The 13,492-nt window shown below is 47.1% G+C and overlaps 2 protein-coding genes across 5 annotated transcripts in view; one reads left to right on the top strand and one right to left on the bottom strand.

Moving 5' to 3' along the window:
• Positions 1 to 6,116, bottom strand: part of PIGU (phosphatidylinositol glycan anchor biosynthesis class U) — a 79,168-nt gene extending 73,052 nt beyond the window's left edge. Inside the window, exon 1 of the mRNA XM_075846002.1 lies at positions 6,014 to 6,116. The gene's annotated coding sequence lies outside the window, so the exon portion shown is untranslated. The remainder of the gene's footprint in view (positions 1 to 6,013) is intronic.
• The window catches only part of TP53INP2 (tumor protein p53 inducible nuclear protein 2), a 106,374-nt gene that overhangs the window by 60,621 nt on the left and 32,261 nt on the right, over positions 1 to 13,492 (top strand). The window contains exon 1 of one of the 4 annotated variants that reach the window (XM_075846012.1): positions 6,092 to 6,114. The exons of the other annotated variants lie outside the window; for them this stretch is intronic. The gene's annotated coding sequence lies outside the window, so the exon portion shown is untranslated. Of the gene's footprint in view, positions 1 to 6,091; positions 6,115 to 13,492 lie in introns of those variants that run through there. 4 annotated transcript variants of the gene reach the window in all.

Raw genomic sequence — 13,492 nt, forward strand, 5'->3', positions numbered from 1 at the left:
TGTTTCATTACAAGGTTCCTTTAACATGTCTGGACCTGTTTCTCTGTATCTAGTCTGATAATATCTAAGCTGCAGAACTTTGTTGTCTCACCTTGCAAGATAAACACATAGTTTTTCCAGTTGCTGTCTGACATTTTAGAAGAGTAATTATAACTGAATGTGTCAGTACATAATAAAGGGTGTAAGAACCAGATTGTGTTATAATTAGGATGTCAAAGGTAAAAAATCTTGGCAGTCCAACCACTTCACTGCTTGTGGGTCCCCATGGGACTAGATCATCGCAGGCCACCAGCGCCATTCACTACACATTTTTAACAAGCTCTTAGGACAACCTCTCCCGATTTAACGCAACATGTCCGAATAAAGCATATAATACTCGATCAGTAAGGCATATATAATGAGCAAACTTGCTATTGATCTAACGTCAGATTTACTTTTACATTTCAAGTAGAAATACTAGCACTTTGTTATATATGGTTACCATTTCGTAATTCCTAATTCTATATATGTGGGGCATCTATGCATTCGGCACACTTTTTTTTTCTTCTGGTTTTATGAGCTTTTAGTTGTTACACATTTCATGTGTGACAGATATAGTTACTTTACATTACTTATGTTGTACTGATACTTGGTTACAACTTCTATTTTTGTCTAGAGCTGCATTCATGGTTCTGCAGGATTCAGGGCTGAAATATTCCATCTTTTTGCTTGTGAAATATCTGTACTGATCTTCTATAATGCAGTGGCAGGATTAGATGATCAATTAAGCTGCTAGGCATGTGTCTGACAACAAGGTTGTTCACGGTTTCCAATAGAGTTATCCGAGTTGTAAATGCAGCTCTGCAATGTAATGTATGCTGTAATTTATGATCGGTACAAAATAATTAAAGCAACGTATTTACAAAGTTGCTTTGGTCAAAACTGGACATACCCTTTAAAAATTAGAAGAAAATAGTCCAGCTGTTTTTTATGTAGTGCTGTTTTTCTCTGGGGCTCCACCAGTTTGTCATTGAGACTGTTGAGGGCTGAGTGGAGTAAACAGTTGGTAAGAAGTTAGTCAGCACTATGGTACTCCATAATCTGGCATAGCAGCACTGCCCCAGAGCATGGCAGGCCTGTCTGACAACTTATTAATTATTACACAAATATCCGGGTGTGCCACAGGCAAATGGCACATGACGTGTGATGTTCCACCCAATACCTGTAAATGTGTTAAACAATTCCAGGAAGTAGTAGTCATAGGACCATGTTTATGATCTTAACTGATCCGGGCATTCATGAATTAATTTGCCTATAGAAAAAGTGTCTTGACTCATAGACATTTATGAAATCGAATTCCGTTTTTCCAAGTGGCATGTTTTAACTAAATCAATAGTCCGCATGTAATCGCCTTTCTGCTGTTCATCGGAGAACTGCATAATACTGAGACAATATTAATGCATACAACGTTTAAACGTGGTTAGAGTCAGATTCCACTTTCCTGAAATGATCTTTGGTCAAGTGCATCACCAAAGCCAATTTAGAGAAAAATGGGTCTCTTGATAAAAATGAATTAAAATTATATTATCAAAACCTTTAATACTGGATATAAATTGTGGTCATGCCCAGGGCATCAAAAAGAGAGGCACAATAGACTTTAGCTTAGCTATAGCCCACATTCAAATAATTTGTCCATACATCTACTATGGTGGGCTGTGATAGCTGAACACAGTCGGCCTGTCTCAAGCTGGTTGCTGTCAGCTTCCTCTTCTTGTCTTGGCTTGACCATGGAGATCTGTGCAGTTTAGGAATTATAGAGGACTGGGAGCTTATCTAACAGCTGTGGCGTTCTCTCTAGGGTTGGGTATAGCATTCAGTTTACATGAATGCTCCATCTGATTAATTACATTAGAGCAGAATGTTTTTCAGCTCCACTTTCCGCACGCTACTTGGGGCCTTGTTCCTAGTGGATTCTTAGGGATCAAGGGCCTTGGGCAGTTGCCTTGACATCTGTTCGGCACACCAAGGCAGGGCCGCCATCAGGAATTTCAGGGCCCCCTACATCTACATTTTCTGGGCCCCCCTACCGTGGCACCGCCTGTTAACGGTACTCCGTCCAGTACTATATCATGGTACCCAGGGCCGCCAACAGGGGGGGTATTATGGATACTGATGTGAGAGGCCCGGCCAAACCTAATTGAAAAGGGGGCCCGGCAAACTGCCGCGACTTGCCTTTGGTAGAAAAAAAACAGGCCCCTGCAATGGGGCCCGTTTTTTTCACCAAAAGAATGTCATGAGCTGCGGGCCCCCCTTTCAATTAGGTTTGGCCGGGCCTCTCACATCAGTACCCCTAATACCCCCTTGATGGCGGCCCTGGGTAGCATGGGGGCCGTCAAACACCGCCGCCCGTGCGACCGATCACGCGCACCCGCAAACTCCCGCGCATGCGCACCGGCGACCGCCTGGAACCGCGCACCGAATTTTGAGGCAGATTTTGACCTGCCCACACTATCTTGCCGCGTTTTTTGCCTGCGGCGATTGAGGACAGCAGACAGAAAACGCAGCGAAAAATGCATTTTCTGCCTCCCATTGATTTCGATGGGAGGTCAGAGGCAGAACCGCGGCAAGAAAGGACGTGCTGCTTTTTCTTTTTTCCGCGACTGGCTCCCATTGATTTCAGATTAAATCAATGGGGGGCGGTTTTGGAAGTTGTTTGGTGCTGATTCTGACGCAGTGTCCAAGTCAATATCAAGGCCCAAAAACTCTGGGAACTGGGCCTTATTGTTAGGGCTTATTCAGACGAACGTGTAATACGTCCGTGAAACGTGTGTGATTTTCACGCGCCTCGCACGGACCTATGTTACTCTATGGGGCCGTGCAGACTGTCAGTGATTTTCACGCAGCTCGAGTCCGCTGCGTAAAACTCACGACCTGTCCGATATTTGTGCATTGTTCGCGCATCACGCACCCATTGAAGTCAATGGGTGCGTGAAAATCACGCCCAGCACTTCCGCAGCCGTATAAACTATGAATGAAAACAGAAAAGCACCACGTGCTACAAACATACAAACAGAGTGTCATAATGATGGCGGCTGCGCGAAAATCACGCAGCCACGCATCATACGCTGCTGCCACACGGAGCTGTTATGGACCTTTTGCAAGCGCAAAACGCCACGTTTTTGCGCGCGCAAAAAGCACACGCTTGTGTAAATCCGGCCTTAGGGTAGGAACACACTAGGCGTGAACGCTGCGGATTTTATGCAACACATTTTATTGTGTAAAATCCGCAGCGTATCACAGTCGCAGCAGAGTGGGTGAGGTTTGAACAAATCTCATCCACACGCTGCAAAAATAATGGACCTGCAGTGTGACTGCAGTCGCATGTCAATGTATTCTGTGGAATCGCCGCTCCTCTGTTGCAGAAATGCTGCGGTTCTGCCGCAAAAATCACAAATGAGAAAAAAAAAAAAAGGCACTTTTTTAAATTTATAAAAAAGTTTAGACTTGCCCCGGCCGTAGTCCTGGTGACGCGATCCTCTATTCTTAGCGTAGCCCCGCCTCCTGTCATGACGTTTCATCCCATGTGACTGCTGCAGCGGTCACATGGTCTACAGCGTCATCCCAGGAGGCGGGGCTACGTTCAGAAGAGAGAGATGCGTCACTTAAACTACGGCCGGGGCAAGTCTAAACTTTTTTTTCCCTGCAGGATTCCCGCAGCGGACACGCCTCACCAAACCTGCGCCACTATTTAGTGCGGTTTTGCTGGCAGAATTCCCTGCGGCTCCCGGGATAAGCTGTGTAGTTTTACTCAGCATATCCGCCTAGTGTGTCCCTTATGATGTCGCTCCTGGAGCTGCTGCCGCTCTCTAAATAGGCAGTTGGTCCAGTAGAATTTGGAATTATTTTTTTTTGTGAACCAGCTTAAAAAAATACAAAACTTTTGTGTTAGGGCCTGTTCACATCACCGTTCGCTTCCGCTCCGGGGTTCCTTCTGAGGTTTCTGTCGGGTGAACCCCGCAACGGAAAGTGAAAGTGATAGCACAGCTTCCGTTTCCATCACCATTAGCGCAGTCGACTGCGCTATTAATTCCGTCCGAAAACCAGCCGGAATGGTGACGAACGGAAACCATTAGCGATGTTTCCGTCACCATTGAGATCAATGGTGACTGAAACGGAAGCTGTGCTGTCACTTTCACTTTCCGTTGCGGGGTTCACCCGACAGAAACCTCAGACGGAACCCCGGAGCGGTGGTTCGTCACCATTCCGGCTGGTTTTCGGACGGAATTAATAGCGCAGTCGACTGCGCTAATGGTGATGGAAACGGAAGCTGTGCTATCACTTTCACTTTCCGTTGCGGGGTTCACCCGACAGAAACCTCAGACGGAACCCCGGAGCGGAAGCGAACAGTGATGTGAACAGGCCCTAACACAAAAGTTTTGTATTTTTTTAAGCTGGTTCACAAAAAAAAATTATTCCAAATTCTACTGGACCAACTGCCTATTTAGAGAGCGGCAGCAGCTCCAGGAGCGACATCATAAGGGACACACTAGGCGGATATGCTGAGTAAAACTACACAGCTTACCCCGGTAGCCGCAGGGAATTCTGCCAGCAAAACCGCACCAAATAGTGGCGCAGGTTTCGTGAGGCGTGTCCGCTGCGGGAATCCTGCAGGGAAAAAAAAGTTTCGACTTGCCAGGGCCGTAGTCCTGGTGACGCATCTCTCTCTTCTGAACGTAGCCCCGCCTCCTGGGATGACACTGTAGACCATGTGACCGCTGCAGCAGTCACATGGTATGAAACGTCATGACAGGAGGCCGGGCTGCGCTAAGAATAGAGGATCGCGTCACCAGGACTACGGCCGGGGCAAGTCTAAACTTTATCAATTTAAAAAAGTACCTTTTTTTTCTTCTCTTGTGTGATTTTTGCGGCAGAACCGCAGCATTTCTGCAACAGAGGAGCGGCGATTCCACAGAATAAATTGACACGCTGCGGCTTAAAAAGCCAAAGCCGCACTGCAGGTCCATTTTTTTTTGCAGCGTGTGGATGAGATTTGTTAAAACCTCACCCACTCTGCTGCGACTGTAATACGCTGCGGATTTTCCACAATAAAATGTGTTGCATAAAATCCGCAGTGTTCATGCCTAGTGTGTTCCTACCCTAAGGCCGGATTTACACAAGCGTGTGCTTTTTGCACGCGCAAAAAACGTTTGCTTTTTGCGCATGCAAAAGGTTCATAACAGCTCTGTGTGTCAGCAGCGTATGATGTGTGGCTGCGTGATTTTCGCGCAGCCGCCATCATTATGACACTCTGTTTGTATGTTTGTAGCACGTGGTGCTTTTCTGTTTTCATACATAGTTTATACGGCTGCGGAAGCGCTGGGCGTGATTTTCACGCACCCATTGACTTCAATGGGTGCGTGATGCGCGAACAATGCACAAATATCGGACATGTCGTGAGTTTTACGCAGCGGACACACGGACACACGCTGCGTGAAAATCACTGACAGTCTGCACGACCCCATAGAGTAACATAGGTCCGTGCGAGGCGCGTGAAAATCACGCGCGTTGCACGGACGTATTACACGTTCGTCTGAATAAGCCCTAAGAATAAGGCCCAGTTCACAGAGTTTTTGGGCCTTGATATTGACTCGGACACTGCGTCAGAATCAGCACCAAAGAACTTCCAAAACCGCCTCCCATTGATTTAATCTGAAATCAATGGGAGCCAGTCGCGGAAAAAAGAAAAAGAAAAGCAGCACGTCCTTTCTTGCCGCGGTTCCGCCTCTGACCTCCCATCTAAATCAATGGGAGGCAGAAAATGCATTTTTCGCTGCGTTTTTTGTCTGCTGTCCTCAATCGCCGCGAGCAAAAAACGCAGCAAAAAAACGCGGCAAGATAGTGTGGGCAGGTCAAAATCTGCCTCAAAATCTGCCTCAAAATTCTTTAAGGAATTTTGAGGCAGATTTTTTTTTGCCTGCAAAATACTGTGTGAACAGGGCCATACATAAACAACACTTTGAGATAATTTACTCACTGTCAGAAGAGCTGCTCCCACTCCAGTCCTCTTCCGGCGATGTCTTCCAGGGGAGGTCTTCGGTCCAGACGTCCAGTCCTTCACCTCCAGCCAGGCTCCAGGTAAGTTTTGTCCATGTGGGTCCGCGGCTGCGCGCGCTTCGTTCGCGGGTGCGCGGGCGGCCGGTCGCGGGTGCGCGCGCGGTCGATCGCGGGTGCGCGCGCGGTCGATCGCGGGTGCGCGCGCGGGCGGTCTCCAGTGCGGGCGTTCGTGGATGCGCGCTCGCGAGTGCGCACGCGCGGGAGTTTCATTGTGCGCGCGATCGGGTGCGCGCGCGCGGGCGGACGGTTTGACGGCCCCCCATGACGAGGGGAGGGGGCCCGCAGCAGCAGCAGCAGCTCACGACATTCTTTTGGTGAAAAAAACGGGCCCCATTGCAGGGGCCCGTTTTTTCCTACCAAAAGAATGTCGAGGCAGTTGCCGGGCCCCCCTTTCAATTAGGTTTGGCCGGGCCCCTCACACCACTACCCCTAATACCCCCCTGATGGCGGCCCTGCACCAAGGAGGCTGGCGAAGGGTGCACACAGGAGGGGACCAAATGGAGATGTGTGCAGCTCTCTCCATCCAAGTGAAAATGAATGTATTTGATTCAGCATCATGTTTCTAGGGGCACAGGGGCCTAGTGCTGTGGAATATACTGGCTATTTAGTAGTTTTATTCGCCTATATAGCGCTATGATACTGTTAAGAAGCTGTAAACTGTACCCAGGAGTATACACCAGACAAATGCTCTGTGTGAACTCCGCTTTACCCTACCCATAGTATTCAGACCTGAAAGAAAAATACATAGCGCCAGGTCGTCATCATTGTTTTGCATGCGGCGCGTGTTTCTTAGCGGCATTGGAATCGGGTAGAACCTGTTTGCATTTTAGCAATCTGCAACCACAGTAACCCTGCATTTGTGTTGTGCTTTGCCGTCTCCGAGAGGATGGGAGGGACAGACTTAAGGAATGTGACAGGCTCCGTAGAAGTTTGCATGAACCCATTGACTCCAGCTACTGGGCAAGAAGCCAGAAAGTTGCACTATATGTGTTTGTTACACTTGTCTGTATTCATACAGCGCTGGAATGTCTACAGTCCCTGACTTTAGTCTCCAGCTGCCTAAAGGCCTACTTAATGCCTGGACTTTTCCTACTTCATCCTACTAGCATTATGAGAGAGGTGGACTCCATTTTAAATAAGTGTCTTGCTGTGGACAACATATAGTAAAAAAAATAGTACTGAATGTAAAGAAGAATTTGACAAACCTTTTATTGAATGCAATAAAGGTTACAGCTCCAAAAAAGCATGTAATAAAAGAGAAAATTGATCGGGGAGGGGGGTGGGGCGTTTGGAATTCAGTTACAGGGATTGTTCATAAACATTGCACGCCGACGCTAGAGTTCCACAGCGACAGTCAATGTATGACAACATGGCATGAAGTAACACAACACGTGTGCACTTTAAAATTTTACATCCCTTAACCCTTTCCCGTCCAATCACGTACAGTAACGTAGTCAGCGCTAATGTGTTCGCTCCTTCTCACGTAACTGTACGTGATGGTGCTGGAGCGGGCTCAGAGGCTGAGCCAGCGCCATCACCAGCGGGTGTCAGCTGTATATTACATCTGACATCCTGCTGTAACGGCCATGACCGGAGCTAGGCTCTGATCCTGCCGATTAACCCCTTAGATGCAGGTATCAAGCGATCGCCTAACAGTCTTACTAGCAGTTCGTTACAGCTGACACCCTGATGTAATGGTCAGGACCAGGAGCTGGCCTCCGTTCCAGCCGATTAACCCCTTAGGTGCAGTGATCAATAGTGATCGCTGCATCTAGGTGGTTAGACCGCAGCCGATAGTTGCTATGGCAATCAGAGGCCTAACAATGGTCTCCTGGTCTGCCTAGTACCGAAGCCTATTAGGCCCCACCCACAGGCAAAGCCTAATAGGCTTGCTGTCAGTGAATAACTGACAGCTCTAATACACTGCACTATGTACCGTATTTTTCGGACTATAAGGCGCACATAAAATGCTGAGAATTTCTCAGAAATAGAAAGTGCGCCTTATAATCCGGTGCGCCTTATATATGAACCCGACAGTAAAGAGAGGGGTTCATACAGGATCCTTTACCTCTATCGTGGGCGGCAGGGGTCGGCGGCGGCATACCACAGCACACACCATGCTCCTCCCCCCCGTGCGCCTATGAATTTATTCTTCACTTGGGTTTTTACAGTATCCATAAATGGATTGAGCATTACGGCCACCGTAGTCAGGAGCCACACTGAGTGATACTTACAGCTCTGTAGGATCCTTGCAATATATCTTTGCTTTAGCGTTAACTATACCCACTACCCCAAAAAATGCCTCCTGTTAAGAGACATGCTTATGATGCAGGTTTCAAGCTTAAAGCTATAAGTTATGCAGTAGAGCATGGAAATAGGGCAGCTGCAAGAGAATTCAACATTAATGAATCCATGGTGCGTAAGTGGAGAAAACAAGAAGATGCCCTCCGCCAAGTAAAGAAGACCAAACTGAGTTTCCGAGGAAACAAAGCAAGGTGGCCACAGTTGGAGGACAAAATAGAACAGTGGGTTATGGAACAGAGAAACGCAGGTAGAAGCGTCTCCACTGTCTCTATTCGACTCAAAGCCACTGCTTTAGCACGTGACATGGAGATCAAGGACTTTCGAGGAGGTCCTTCATGGTGCTTTTGTTTCATGAACAGGCGTCATCTCTCCATTCGCACCAGAACTACTGTGTGCCAGCAATTACCAAAGGATTATGAAGAGAAGCTGGCCATTTTCCGCACCTACTGCATAACCAAGATAAATGAAAAGAATATCCAGCCAGAACACATTATTAACATGGATGAGGTTCCCCTCACTTTCGATATCCCCGTAAACCGTACTGTTGAGAAAACAGGGACCAGTACGATATCTATACGTACCACAGGAAATGAGAAGTCATCTTTCACTGTAGTTCTCGCTTGTCAGGCTAATGGCCAGAAACTACCACCCATGGTAATTTTCAAGAGGAAGACTTTGCCTAAAGAAAATTTTCCTGCTGGTGTCATCATTAAGGCTAACCCAAAGGGCTGGATGGATGAGGAGAAGATGAGTGAGTGGCTGAGGGAGGTCTACGTCAAGAGACCGGGTGGCTTTTTTCACAAATCCCCATCCCTATTGGTCTGTGACTCGATGCGCGCCCACTTGACCGATACTGTCAAAGCCCAAGTGAAGAAAACTAATTCGGAGCTTGCTGTCATCCCTGGTGGATTAACCAAAGAGCTCCAGCCGCTAGATATCAGCATCAACAGGTCATTTAAAGTTAAATTGCGAGCTGCATGGGAGCATTGGATGACAGAAGGTGACCACACATTCACCAAAACAGGGAGGCAACGCCGTGCGAGTTATGCCACTATGTGCCAGTGGATCGTGGATGCCTGGAAGAATGTATCAGTCTCCAGTGTCATCCGAGCTTTCAGGAAGGCTGGAATCACCACTGAAGAGCCTAGCAGCAGCAACGAGACCGACTCGGATAATGAAGAGGAGGACCCCATGCTTGATGCCGAAATCGCCCAACTGTTCAACTCCGACACTGAAGATGACGGATTTGATGGATTTCTGGTGGAGGAATGAACTGAAAAAGTACGGTAAGGGTATGTGCACACACACTAATTACGTCCGTAATTGACGGACGTATTTCGGCCGCAAGTCCCGGACCGAACAGTGCAAGGAGCCGGGCTCCTAGCATCATACTTATGTACGATGCTAGAAGTCCCTGCCTCGCTGCAGGACAACTGTCCCGTACTGTAAACATGATTATACTACGGGACAGTTGTCCTGCAGCAAGGCAGGGACTCCTAGCGTCGTACATAAGTATGATGCTAGGAGCCCGGCTCCTTGCACTGTGTTCGGTCCGGGACTTGCGGCCGAAATACGTCCGTCAATTACGGACGTAATTAGTGTGTGTGCACATACCCTAAACGTTTTGATTTGCAATTACAGCTGAACCAGTTGCAAGTTATTGTTAAAAAGTGTAATAAATTTTGACTTGCAGTCTGAGCAATGGTTTATTTAACGGTAATGTGCTGCGCCTTATAATCCAGTGCGCCTTATATATGAAACATAATTGCTTATAAGGCGCTCATAGAAAGTGCGCCTTATAATCCGGTGCGCCTTATAGTCCGGAAAATACGGTAGGTAGTGCTGTGTATTAGAATAGTGGTCAGGGCTTCATGCCTTGTCCCCTAGTTGGACAAAAACAAAAAGTTAAAAGAAAATTAATAAAAATGTAAAAAAGCTAAAAAGTTTCAAGTTAAAAAAACAATAACTGCCTTTTTTCCCATAATAAGTCTTTTATTATAGGAAAAAACTGAAGTGATTTTTTTTAACGTATTTTTAATTCTAGAAATTCTAAAATATGTCTAGATATTAAATAATAAAGTGATCTTCTGCATGGATGTCACATTTGTTAAAGTATCATGCAACTTCATTAAAGAAAAAAAACACAGTATCATTTATGCCACCTAAATTAGAAACAGGTGGGCCTAAAACATTTTTGCTGGGAGTTTAATATGGAATCTTCTGTATCGATCAGCTGGTCACCAGCTAGACATTTAAATTGTAGCAAAGTGTAGTGTTACATGGAAGCCATACAGGTCCTAAAGGACCCCATTAACTTTATTAGGGTTTTCTCACGGTTTCGACATCCTTACAGTCCTGAACATTTACTTCAAAATATATACAGTGGCTACCCCTCCAGGGGACCTCTTGGCCTGTTTAGAATTACAGTTAGGGCTCACTCCGGCTGGCTATATATTTCAGATAGCTGTCAGCTGATTGATCGCTTGGCCGACAGCTTTTCTTCCCAACTCCCCCATACACATGCATGCTTGGCTTGGACAAGCGTGCATGCGTTCTCAATAGGGAGGAATATAGCCGCTACCAAACTCCTCTGGCAGCGGCTTATCTACTTGAAAACAAAAGGATTGGGTATGTTGGATTCCAACAAGTCTGACTCTTCTCTCCGATATCTGCCAGTGGGGGAGAGTCAGGACACCACCATGCACATTAGGTAATTGGCGGGTTCGGCCGACATAAATCGAATGTGTATGGCTACCTTTAATGTAAATGCACTTCCCTGCTCTGTCCATTCATGAATTATGTAAATTCTGCAACAAAGGGCTTTGTGAGAGGCTCTGCATGCTATTTGCATATGCTGCATGCTAGATTTTAGCCTCCTGATCAGCACTTCAGTAACCATTTAGTGGTCCAACTATCTCAACTCTATTAGATTATTTTTTAGATGACTGCTGAAGGGTCCCTGTGTATTACATCAATGCAACAACCATTCCCCCTCAAAATGTCTGCCCCACCAAATACCTTGTGAGTTGTATTCTTATTCATTTTATTATAAAAATGTCTTTCTCGGGGGGTGTGGCTAGGCGCACTGGAGAGCAGACGTGTGTGAGGTGTGCTATGCTTAGGCCTCGGCTTTCAAGGGACAAACCGGCAGCATAATGGGGAAAACTCGCTCTAAAAAGATCCCTAGAGGGTCCCAGACAACAGGAGGATCGGATACCCCGATTTCCAACTTTTTTCAGCCGCTCTGTGACCAGGGAGAGAGTGACTCGGGGTCGGACTGACCTCGACGCCGCCATTCCTGGATGCAGTGTGTGCTGATCTGAGCCCTGCACGGATCGCTCGGCTGAAGGGGGAAGACCGGATCCCCTGGAACCGGATCATTGCTGGATGTGAGCCCGACCGTCACGGCAGGTGATGGAATGATTGGGAGGCTGGGGAGACACTTACCTCAGGGTGCCGGAGGTTGCACAAGGCAGAGTCAAGATGGCGGACACCATGTGCTGCGAGAGGATAGGGTGAGAGAGATGGAAATGGAGGGAGATGGTGCGGAGGCAGACCATCTGCTGCTGCGGGATATGGGAGAGGAGGCTCATTTGGACTATGCTGCGGTGCCTGGGAGAGTATTCCTGCAGACCCCATCTCAGAACCCTAAAGCATCGGTTACTGCTATGACGGATACTAACGCCTCATCCTCGAATGATGGGGGTGTACCCCCAGTTACATGCTTACCTCAGAGAACTCGGGGGGTTACGGTGGAGGTCTCTTCTCCATTGCCTTCTTCCCAGGAGGATCCGCTCGCGGACTTGCCGACGTCAGACATTGATGCACTCTAAGAGGTCATCCGGAGTTACAGGCACTATTGGCGTTTCTCCCCTCAAAACAAGATATGGACATTTTGGCCAATGACATAAAAATGGCGTGGAGACGTGACTTACATGTGGTAAAGTGGAGGTTTCTACGCTGCAATCTAAAGTTGAGAAATTGGAGTCACTGCAAGAATCCATGTCTGCTTCCATTCAATTGCTAAAGGAGGCTCAGAATGTGTCCGCTTCACAGCATATCCAACTTCAGTCGCAATTGGATGATTTAGAGAATAGAAATCAACAAAATAATATACGGATTAGGCGCTTGCCAGAAGCAACGCGTACCCCAGATCTGACTCCTACACTGACGGGTATCTTCAACTCCTTCCTCAACCCCCCTGTGGATACCCATATTGAAATTGATAGAGCACACAGGGCTCTGAGACTAAAGAGCGCTGATTCTTCAAGACCGTGTGGCGTCATCTGTCGTATTCATTATTACGGCTTGAAGGAGAGTATTATGCAGAAAGCGAGATTGCAGAACGAGATCGATTTTGACGGAGTAAAGCTACTTCTGTTCCCGGATTTGTCGAGAAGAACACTTCGGCAGAGAGGTTTGATGCGACCCCTCTTATCAACTTTGCAAAAACTTGGTATTCCCTATCGTTGGAGATTTCCCTTTGCTCTCCATGTGAGGCTTGAGGACAAAGCTGTTACGTTGTCCGCTTATGCAGATCTTTCAGGTTTTTTTCTGGGCCTTAGGTTTGCCTGATATATCATTGCCGAATTGGGAGTCCTTTCAAGTGGAGCGTATGTCTTTGCCTGGTCCGTTGTACACCGTGAGGATCAGGTCTGGACGGAGGGACGGGTCCGGATCTCCACTGCCGAAGAGACAATGTTGGAGGCAAAGATCGTCTCCTCCGGGACGTGGGGAGCGTTGAAGGTTCCTTCCCTCTTAGCTCATTTGTGATGTTGGTACTTCTTCAGAAGCTGACTTTTTGTGTTTTTCCACACTAGAGACTGTGGGAGAGTCAGCGGTTGAGATATATTGCATTGACGTGCTGGACTCTTAGTTCTTAAGTGTGAAGGCGTTTCTGAGGTCCCCTATGTGGCTCGTTTACATCCCCTATCCTGATATTCTCATTGTAATGAAGGTTTGTCCCTTTGAATGTATTTTTATTGCACTTTTTTTTCAGGTTGCAGTGGTATGATAGGCCGCGGAGTGTAGGCCTATACATGAATTTTACTGTTCTGAGTGGATTTTTTCTGTTTGACAGGAGTCTTTCGTGTTC

This window comes from Rhinoderma darwinii, chromosome 13 (genome assembly GCF_050947455.1).
Source record: "Rhinoderma darwinii isolate aRhiDar2 chromosome 13, aRhiDar2.hap1, whole genome shotgun sequence".
NCBI lineage: Eukaryota > Metazoa > Chordata > Amphibia > Anura > Rhinodermatidae > Rhinoderma > Rhinoderma darwinii.